Here is an 8,734-nt window from a genome sequence, read left to right as displayed (position 1 = left end):
GGTAAACCCATCCTATCGTGTTTATTGGGCAGCGTCACTCATCCTGTGAGTGGACACACCGCCATAGCAGCATGTACAACACTCCCCAATAGGAAGAAAACCCGCTGGGTTGTTCATCCTGTCACTTGTACCCAGACACAGCTGGGACTTGCTTAACTGTCTCAAGTGAACAGTTCCTCAAACAAGAAGATTAACATTTGCCAACCCTTTAAATCTTACGTTATCTTGCGGGTGAAAAATGGGGGAATCTTTTAAGAACAGTATCACTATTTGACAAATAGTTTTTTCCTAACTCAGACAATGTGGGGTTTATTATTCTACACATACTTCTGATTTCTCTCAGGTGTTCACATTCACGTAGATAGTGGTCAAGGCAGTGTCCATCACTCTCACCACAGATTCTACAACTTCGCTGATCAACTGTTGTTTCCATTCCATATCTCCATGGATATTTGTATCCAAGACGGATTTTCGCTATTACTGATTCTCTCCCGCGTCCTCCTCCTCTTCGGCCATAATGATTGGGATTGCCAGCTGCAACCATGTTGTACCATCGTACAGATTCACTGGTTTGTGCTTCTATCCTCCTTTCCTCAGTTACCTTGTCACGGTGATGTTGCCTGACAATACCTTTAATTTGTAGTAGACTTTTGGGTATGAAGCATTCAGTATGGTCTCCTTCAGCGCCTTCAGCAGCCAGCACATCTGCTCGTTCATTCCCACATATTCCAACATGGGAGGGGATCCACAGAAACTTGACGACTCTTCCCTGATTGGTAAGTACTCTCATAGCTCTCTTAATTTCAGCGACTATTGCAAGATTTTCTGCCCGATTTTTACTTAGGCTTTGCAGTGCTGCTTTTGAATCAGTGCAGATCACTGCACCATTAGTGTTCCGTTCAAGAAACCTTAACGCCATAACAATGGCAGTTAGCTCTGCTTGTGTTGAAGAAGCATAGTTCTCAATACGTGCTTTTTCTTCATTTCTGCGTTGGAAAGCAATTACCGTGTATGCTGCACCAGCCCTTCCATTGACAGGATTTTTTTGTTATTATTTTCTACCACAGACGTGGCCACACATTTACAATGCTAACCAGCATATATACATTTTCTTCTGTCCTCCATGGACAGGGTTAGAGAAGTGTTAAACATATAGTTCAAGGGTTTATTGAACACTCAACCACAGAAGGTGATTCGGTGCTTTTAAAATGCTAAGCTAACCTACATACGTAAATACATAGATACACAGATTTACGTATGCCCTACATAAAGTGTTTGATGTGTCTTTTACATAGTGTCATTAATGTACATTCACAAAGGTGAAATGTAATTCTGATCAGCTTCCATATATACTTTATACCCATACATATACATACACACACATATATACATACATATATACACACACATGCATTCACATACATTTGTCTCATTTACTCTGACAGGGTGAGATAGCTGATAAAGAAACTAGTGTGCAATTAAGCACTTAATCACTGAAGGTGATGAAGGTGCTTTTACAAGCTCAATTGACAGGATTATATGACCTGTCAGTGTAGATTTGATCTAGTTTATCTCCGGCTTCTTTATAAATTTCCTCTAGATACTTGTGTCTCATTTCTTGTGGTATCATGTTGGATTTGTTCATTGCCATTTCATTGATAATCCTGCATGAGTCATCCTCCCAGGGGGGCACAAAAGATAAGGAGGTGTGGGGGATGTCTCAAGGGGCTAGGACAAGAGGAAGGTCCTAGGTCCAAGAGAGAGTAAAGAGTAAGTATCATTTGAGACAGTTAATCAAGTCCCAACTGTGTTTGGGTTACAAGTGACAGGATGAATAACTCAGCGGGTTTTCTTCCTATTGGGGAGTGCTTGTGCATGCTTCTATAGCGGTGTGTCCACTCACAGGATGAGTGGCGCTGCCCAATAAATTCGCCCCTCGGATCAAAATTTACAAAAAAATACAAATTTAGATCAATGAGGGACTGAAGTCACGAGGGACTGAAGTCCTCATGATCACTGAGGGACTGAATAATTGGTCTCTTGAGCCACGAGGTAATTAGGGAGGCAAGTGAAAAGTTTGTAGTGATACTAGGAGGGGAGTTGACGTAACGGGCCGGTAGTCTAGGCAGGATCTGATTCTTTCTGATGAGTAGGTACATTTTTGGCTGCTGAGGTTATCGATGATAAGCCCGGTGTAAACAACCTACTTGTGTACGGTGGGTTATTCCCTGTTGTAACCACGCACCACCTCTTCACCCACAACCCCCGCCAGGCATTCTAATGTGATAGTATTTATAGTCACTACTTGGTCAAGAACTACTTCCCTCCTCTCTAACCCTTCCTTGCCTTACCTTCCCTACCAGTACCTGTCTCCCTCCCCTACCAGCACCTGTCTTACTCCCCTACCACCACCTGTTGTGGGAGAAAATACTAGAATTAGGTGAATGAGGAGTATTACATAGGACCAAACATGTGGTTCAAGTATTTGGTATCTAGGTTCAAAGGACCAAAAACCCGGTTACTAGAACTATAAATTTGCAACTGAATAAATACTGTAAATAATTCATAAAAATGTAACACAATATAAGCTAATTCTTGGTTCAGGGTTGTGGAGTCTATTGAAGCTCTTGGGATTTGCTGGTGTAAAACATATGGAACAACATGGGTTACGAATTGGCAAGTACTAATTGAAATTGAATTTGAAATAAGTTTATTCAGGTAAAATACACACAAAGGGATGAGGTAGCTCAAGCTATTCTCACCCCGTTCAGTACATCGTGTTAATACATACATATAAACACATCACAAACAATAAACATATTACCAAACATTCTGAGAGATAAACATCTACATTTCCTAGGCAAGTACTATGTGGAAATATTATAGCAGTTACGAATATGTTGTCAAATAGGAAATTAACCCCTGTTGCAGAAGACTAATAATCATCAATTGCAAATTTTGTCTACAGCTGTGGTATTTGTCTCACAGTTTCCCAATTGACAAGAAAAGTGCCATGGAGATTGTGAAAACTATTTTTAGATATGTATGTTATGGTAGATACCAACCAATTAAACGGACTACCCTATGTAAAGGTAAGAATAACGGTGGAATAGGCATACTGAATGTGTACCATAAGTCACTTGGCTATATTATTCACCTTTAGAAAGGAGATAACGCAGAGGGATAGTGTAAATGCGCTAGAACATTATTTTTGTAAATTACGTGTTAGCTACTTGATACATATGCCAGAGTATACTGACTTTGCCTTTATTTCACCTCGCTTTTATACATGTGTAACTGATGTTCTCAGACGGATTTGTAATATTGAAGGGTTTTTAATGATGAACAGTAAACAGGTGTATGATATTCTGCTCCCAAATATAGTTCCTAGAGTAGAGGAGGCATATCCACTCTTTAACTGGCGAGTTATATGGGCAAATCTTCATGTTAAACTCCCCAATACAATATCGCCTTGCCCCAATACAACGTGAGCTATTGTATGGCTATATTCATGAGACCCTCCCTCTAATAATAGGTTGTTGATGTTGGGCATTAAGGACAACAATAGGTGTGACCAATGTACTGAAATTGAGAATAATATGCATATATTTTAATTCTGTAAGCAGAAAGTTGTTCTTGTAAACTGGATTAGAGACACTCTTAAAGCTCTATGTGAACCAAGTATTAGAGTGGAGTTAATGTGGTTTTTAATGTTTCATATTAACATAAAATGCAAAAAAATTGAGAATACAATTTATGCTGCTTTCTGATCACATTTTTTGTGTGTGGATAGGCAGGCAGGAGGGTTACTGTGTGTGGATAGGCAGGCAGGAGGGTTACTGTGTGTGGATAGGCAGGCAGGAGGGTTACTGTGTGTGGATAGGCAGGCAGGGGGGGTTACTGTGTGTGGATAGGCAGGCAGGAGGGTTACTGTGTGTGGATAGGCAGGCAGGAAGGTTACTGTGCGTGGATAGGCAGGCAGGAGGGTTTTCAGTAATACCTGCGGATATTCCAACAATTTAGCTTGTCCTTTATACAAGGATAAGATAATTACTACAGTAATTACTGCAAACACTGGTACGGTTCATTATCAAAACTGAACTAGGTACATAGTTTATCCTAGCTTCTAGAAATATTGTAACAACCAATTATCTTTTGTTCTTATAATCATAACAAAGTGGTTGTATAATGCAAGGATAATGCATGTGTGCAATATGCAAAGAAAATATTATATAGCAATAAAATAAAACTATTTTGATAAATTAAAATTAATGAATATGTCAATTAAATGTATGATGATTTATACTAAAGAATTATATACACAAGATATAGACATTCAGATTTATATGAATATATTCAGCAATAAAAGAGGTTAAGTCACTGAAGAAGGTAAAATCAACTCACTAATTAGTGAGGCGTTGCCTCGCTGCCTAGTTGACTCTCAATTTATATATGGATGACAATTGATGACAATGGATGACAATTATGACAATTTATAAATGTCATAAAGCTTACTATTCGCCAACATACGCTCTTAAAACAATTAATAACTTATCCTGAAATTGAGAACCGTAAGCCTAATGTGGCAAGTTGTCATATGATGTTTCTCTTGTTGATATGAGGCATTATATTTCGACGGGGATATGACAGCCTTGATATTGGTCATGTCCCTGACAGCTTTTGCTGTGGGATGGCTTCTTGAAGCGTCTTTTTTCTTTCTACCACAGACGTGGCCACAAATTTACAATGCATATATCCAGCATACCAGCATATTACAGTGTACATATTACAATATACCAGCATATATACATTTTCTTCTGTCTTCCATGGACAGGGTTAGATCTGTTAAAGATATAATTCAGTGATTTATTGAACAATCAACCACAGAAGGGGAGTGTAGTGCTTTTAAAATGCTAGGCTAACCTACAAACATAAAGACACAGATTTACGTCTGTCCTACATAAACAGTGTTCGAGGTGTGTTTTTACAGTGTCATTAATGTGTGCACCCCATAACCATCTTAAAGCGGTTGCTAGGATGATGTCACATTGTGGGAAACCTGGCTGGACTCCTGGCACCCGAGCTCAACTTCACTCCTTCTTGATAAGAGTTCTTATGGTCAAATTATAGATCAAATTATAGATCAGGGACTTCCCGAGTATCTAGGGAATCATCACTGGTGATTAGATAAGTAGGTTATGTCCGTGGAAAAGTTATCAACACCACACATGTGCAGTGCAAACAGCTTCGATGGCAACGAAGGAGGATTTTTTTTTTGGAGGGGGGGAGTAAAGAGGAAGGAGAGGCATAGGTGAAGGGAAGTATAGAAGTGGGAAATACAGTGAGAGGTATGAAAGCAGGCGGGCTGTCCGCCTCGCTGACACCATGTGTGGGTGTTGGCAGCTAAGCTAAGCTGGCTCCCTCTTGTCAGGGAGCTGTGAGTGTGTGAGAGGTTCTTCACATGTGTTTCACCATATGTGGATGTCTATAGATGAATACTGTGTACCATTCATATATACACACTCCGATGCTTCCACACATACAGGACAAGGGGACACAGGTGGAAACTGAGTACCCAAATGAGCCACAGGGACGTAAGAAGGAACTTTTTCAGTGTCAGAGTAGTTAACAGATGGAATGCATTAGGCAGTGATGTGGTGGAGGGTGACTCCATACACAGTTTTAAATGTAAATATGATAGAGCCCAGTAGGTTCAGGAACCTGTACACCAGTTGATTGACAGTTGAGAGGCGGGACCAAAGAGCCAAAGCTCAACCCCCGCAAGCACAAATAGGTGAGTACACATGTTCTATTTAAGGCTCTTTATTTTATTATTATTATTTATTGAGTTGTTCATACACATATATACATACACACACACACACACACACACATATATATATATATATATATATATATATATATATATATATATATATATATATATATTATATATATATATATATATATATATATATATATATATATATATATACATGTATATATATATATATATACATATATACATACACAGATATATACATATGCACACATATATATATACACATACATACATGCATATATATTCCCATATACATATATATACCCATATACAGATGTATATACACAACTATACACATACATACTCAATTTTTCAATTATGGGGAAGGATATCTGGTTAGTATATCATCTGGGCATTATGTACTGTGGGACGGGGTTTGCATCTAGTGAATCGAGGCTCTTCGGCCACCAGCTGTGGGAGCGGGGCGTCTCATCTTGGAGTAATCTTTCAAACATTGGGTCCTCTAACATTTCGATGGTGTTCCACACCCTGATGGCTTGGTGCTGCAGTCTGATGTTCAGTGGCTGTATGTTCAGGAGCTCATGGAGCTCCTGGATTGCCTGATCATATGGTGGACGGTGTTTTGCTGCTCTCCTTAGCGCCTTATTTTGGACTGCTTGCAGTTTCTGCATGTTAGTTTTCTTTATGATGTGTAATGGTACTGGGGGATATTCTAGATGCGGCCGAACTAGAGCCTTATATAGGTGGATCTGAATGTTAGTACTGAGGCTTCGGAATCTCCTCAATTTTCCTAAGGCTGCTTTGGCTTTGTTTAGTCGGTCCCTTACATGAGTTTGTATCCCTGTTCTATTTATCATAAGTCCCAGTATTCTGCCTACCTCCGCATATTGGATCGGATGGTTGTCAAGGATGATGGGGTCCGGGTTTCTTTTCGCAATGTGTATTATCTGAAACTTTTGTTTGTTGGTGCTAATTTTCCATTGCTTCTCAAAGTTGTTTATTGTTAAGGGTCTTCCTCCCTTACCAGTACCTGTTTCCCTCCCTCCCTTGCCAGCAATATTGAATAAAGAAAACACGTCCATCAATGGTGTTATCTCGAAGGCTAAACTGTGTTAAACCTACATATGCAACCGGAATTTGTTTTTAGTTTATTTACTTAATACATCAACACATTCTACTCAATTTTAGGTGAATTAGATGATTAAGGACACCATAACCATCTTGTGGGTGAGTGTCAGAAAGGTTATAGTCAAGTGGGTTCAGTTACTGGATCCGAATGCTTGAAGTTTGAGGCAAGAAAGCTACTTCTGTGGTGAATTAATTGCATATGATTTTAACAACCCGTTCTTGCAAATTTAATAAGTCAATATTGACTTATTAACTATGTGCATAGGTGACATACTTAACATAATAGTTTCCCTTGAAAAGCTTCATAGAAAACACCGACCTTACCTAACCTACTTAGTATGTTAAGATAAGCATCTTATTGCTTCGTAATTACAATTATTACCTAACCTATAATAGGTATAGGTAAAGTAATAATTGTAATTACGAAGCAATAAGATGCTTATCTTAAGATACTAACAAGGTTAGGTAAGGTCGGTGTTTTCTATGAATCTTTTTAAGGGTATCTATTATGTTTAGTATATCACCTATGCACGTAGTTAATAAGTCAATATTGACTTTACTAATTTGCGAGAACGGGTTGGATTTTAATGGGCCTATCATACACCCGACACTCATTTCATATAAATTAAAACATGTTTAAATAAGCGGCTTAGTTATTAGGAGAAGGCAGAGATCTCAACGAAAGCCTAACTCTTTGTTTATTTTGAATTATTTGAATTTAATTTCTGGTTTTGCATGCACTAAGTAAATATATAACAAACATTAAAGGTAATTAAACACATAAAATTAAATACACGCTGTATGCAGGCGATGAGTCACAATGACGTGGCTGAAGTATGTTGACCAGACCACACACTAGAAGTTGAAGGGACGACGACGTTTCGGCCCGAATCGACTTGAGAATGGTCCAGGACGGGCCGAAACGTCGTCGTCCCTTCAACTTCTAGTGTGTGGTCTGGTCAACACGCTGTATTTAACAATGGTTGAATCAATTAAATGTTGATTACCTTCCAATTTTACGAAAGCTGGACTGTGAGGGTTAGGCTTCTAAGTGCCGTTTGTCATGCGTTATAGAGCACTGCTTTGACTCCTGCACATTGTAAGAGGAACCTTTTGATGAGGTTTTGCAAGTCCTGTCAACCTCTGGAGGATTATAAGGGTCATCACAATAGCTTGTTGTCGGCAAGTATACTTTAGCCTTGAACAGTGATCACGACTACAGTACACTACCGAAAAATTTATGATATTTTGAGCAGTTTATCCTTTATGTAAAATCTTTATAAATAAAAATGTAAATGTTCGTTTTGTTCAAAATCGCTAATCTCCGAAAGTTCTTCACCGATTGCTTTGAAATTTTGACAAAGTTTCATCGAATACGCGTGTTTTTATATACCTACTATATAGATGTCACGTCTGTGACATCTATTAAAAGAATTAAGAGATTGTTATTTGCTTAGCTAAACGAACTAGAGAGTTCAGTTCCTGAATCGATTATGTGCCTCTATAATCCTTTACACCACCGCCAACGGGATGGGGATGGGGTGCATAATAAAGAAAGAAATTGAATTGATAGTCATCATGATAAGATGATGCAGTCAGGACTGCCCTTGAAGTTATTGTATATGTGTCCTTGAGGTTATCGAGTATGTGTCCGTCATGAAGTTATCGCACCGAAAAAAAAGATACAGAATTTAAAAGTAATTCCATCACAAACGTTCCAGAAATGCGTATGCATTTTATAGAAAATGATTTACTACCAGAAATCTTAGCCGAATATCTCGTTTGCTTATTGTAGTTCCTCCA

This window comes from Procambarus clarkii, chromosome 35 (genome assembly GCF_040958095.1).
Source record: "Procambarus clarkii isolate CNS0578487 chromosome 35, FALCON_Pclarkii_2.0, whole genome shotgun sequence".
Classification (NCBI taxonomy): Eukaryota; Metazoa; Arthropoda; class Malacostraca; order Decapoda; family Cambaridae; genus Procambarus; species Procambarus clarkii.
This window is presented reverse-complemented; position numbering follows the sequence as displayed.